The following is a 3,030-nucleotide window of genomic DNA, read 5'->3' as shown; positions in this document are numbered from 1 at the left end:
ATGCCAGTTTTTTTTGCTAAGCATAACAACAATCTTTCTCCAAGTTAAAGTGTGTTCAACATGTTAGTGCATCATTGTTCCCATACACATATCTTATAGCAGGAAATCATTTTATAAAAATTGCATTATCTCCACTTTCATATAGGAAATGTACCAAGTGGCAAGCCACCCTGACGTAACCCATTGGTTTGTTAGCTGCTGTATGAAGCCTTGAATTTGGCTATTTGTCCAACGGCATCTTGGTAACCATCGAACCCATATTTGGAGGAGTGGGCGGTGAGTCTGTCTGTGAGACCTGCACCTATTGGAGGGTGCTAGCTGTCCCAATGCATACCATGCTTTATTGTCTATTTTGTGACTAAATGTGACCTTCATTTACAAAGTGAACATTATTCTGTATTAAAGGCAACCTGAAACTAACCCTTCAGACCGTAAACTTTGTGAGAATGTTTCCTTATATCGATACAATGAAATCAAACAAGGCCTTCTTTAGAAACTGACTTCTTTTCGCAATCAGTGGAGTCGCCCTCTGCTGCTCATTTGATGGAATACAGATATAAGGCTGCATCCATACAGTCTATGCAATGTACCTATACATGCTACGATAGCTAGGTAACAACCCATAAGGACCATCTGTGTGAGTGCAGTTACTTTGTGTTGTGTAACAGAACCTCTGCTTCCTTTTGTTCAGTGTTTTACATTGTCGAGAACGAGTGAGAGTAATGTTTTGTGTGTCATTATCATGTGCTTTCCATGGCATCATTAACTTCTTCCATTATTTTTTTAGATTAGAGCAGCTTGATGTGGTTCATCACTTCCTTGTTTACCTTCTCGCGGAATCTTATTCAGTACTGCAATAAGATGAGGGTTCGATCCACACTCTTCCCCATCTGCATGCCGAAATGTCCTTGGGCAAGATACGGAACCCCTAAATAGCCCCTCATAGATATTGAATGCACTAATTGCAAGTTGCTTTGGATAAAAGCTTCTGCCAAATGACATGTGATATAATGTAATGTAATGTATCATAGTGACCGTTAACTTCATGACCTTCCTGCACAAGGGCAATCTGTGTCTCCTCACTGGGTCTCATCAAACTACCCATGTTACACACACAGCTCAGATCTTGGAGTTTGTCTGCACAGGTCGTATGGACACAGGAAAACACATTTTCACCATCTCTGAAACGAGGCTTAATGTGAAAAGACCAGACACTTGAAGCTGCTTGAGAAATGTTTGAAATATTCATCACTGGTAGAAGTGCTGTCAAACTAAGAATAGCATTTCAGCTACGACTTGTTTTGAACATCCACTGGTGGGTGTTTGTCTGATGATAGATAATCAGTGTCTCAGGTCACAGTTTATGCAGCGTTTTATTAATTATTAATTGTTTAAACTGTTGTATTCTGGCCAAGTGCAGCCTGACTCATCTTGCTGAGCAGTAAAGGACACACAACCTTTAGTGACCCTTATTATCAAACAATCCCAAAATGAAGAGGTTGAATGTGGAACCAGAAGCGATGAGTTAATCAAGGGCGTTGTTGGATATCACAGAGGAGGCTTAAGCAGCCGTCTCTGGTGCCAAGTCAGACTCAGTGTTCTGACACGATCGCCCCACAGTTCGAGCACAGCTTCAACTCAACATTTAACATCATGCGCAGAGCCTCAGTCATTATTAGATCTTCGGAGCTGATTCCTTTTCGGCTAAAAGGGAATTGGCTATTCTTACTCATTCCAACTCTGACACCACAGTGACCTGAAGGCAATCTGCTTTCCCTGCTGCTCTTACACCTCAGACTCCAATTAAAGAAAAAAAAAAAACAGCTGCAGGGAGGTGGCACAGCGGCCGTTCCATATCATCGAAGTGGACCAGCTAATATAAGAGCATCTCAGATTAGCCATCAGCCTAAAGGCAGCACGTGCTTGTCGTGTTTTAATTACCTATAGCATGTTGAATCATCAGGTTAGTTTACTGTTCACACTGATCAGTATATGATATATATAATGTCTCAAGTCAGGGGCCGTTTCCTTAAGAGGCTGCATTTGAAGACCAATTGCCTCACATCTGTGCGACTAGACTAATTCAAAGGCTCCTTCAAATGCGTCCTTCTACCCCGGAGCAATGGAGGCTGCACCAGGTGGATCCTTCCTGGCTCAACATATCCCATGACTCATTGCGTTTCACAGTTTATCAAATACGTAATGGTGGCAGCAAGCGAGGCAACAGAAGAATTAATTTTAAATGGGTGAACTCAACCGAACAGCTAATAGTACACATGCTTTAAAAAATCTCTTTTCAGTGTTTTTAACCAACTGAAGAACTTGCTTGTCAAGAGCTCTGTTGCTAGGCAACAACTTTAAAGGCGGGACAAGCTGGTGACCCAATAAAAAGACCAGACCATCTCATTTTGGTTCGGCCTGCTATGGACTGTTTTTAGTTTGGTCCATGTCCCATCCACTAAGACAGAGGGGGCAGGGTTTATGGCCTATACCGCAGCCAGCCACTGGAGAGGAACAAGGCACTTGAAAGATCATCTTGTCCATCTTCTTATACAGATGTCAGTGGTCTGAAGTATAATTATTAGATATTGTATTAATCAGTGGCTAGATTCGTCATAAATCAAACAGCAATTTAGAGTACAATAATGAAGTCAGGGGCTGAATATTTTTAATTTCATATATGCGGTCTAGAGTTTAAGTTTTTATCTTGTTAATGGTTTGAAAACAGAGATTCATTATGTAGCAGCTGTAGGGGGAATTGTATCACTTCAAGATTGCAACAATGCTTTATGCTTTCACTTGTGTGCTTGGATAAAATATTTAGAAAAGAGGGAAGCTAAGTTATCAAGACAACCAACAGAGACATTTTTTATACTGGTGACATGCCACAGGTTAATCCATCTGATAAAGTAATACGGGTTTGACGTCAAAGGTCTCGAGTAATAATAGAGATGATATGTGATAGATAAGATGAAGTGGGATAAAAGTCCAACTTTGAGTACTACAGCTCGTAGAAGGATATCTATCACT

Source organism: Platichthys flesus, chromosome 9, assembly GCF_949316205.1.
Source record: "Platichthys flesus chromosome 9, fPlaFle2.1, whole genome shotgun sequence".
Taxonomy (NCBI): domain Eukaryota; kingdom Metazoa; phylum Chordata; class Actinopteri; order Pleuronectiformes; family Pleuronectidae; genus Platichthys; species Platichthys flesus.
The sequence above is the reverse complement of the archived record's forward strand: the minus strand, read 5'-3'. Positions refer to the sequence as shown.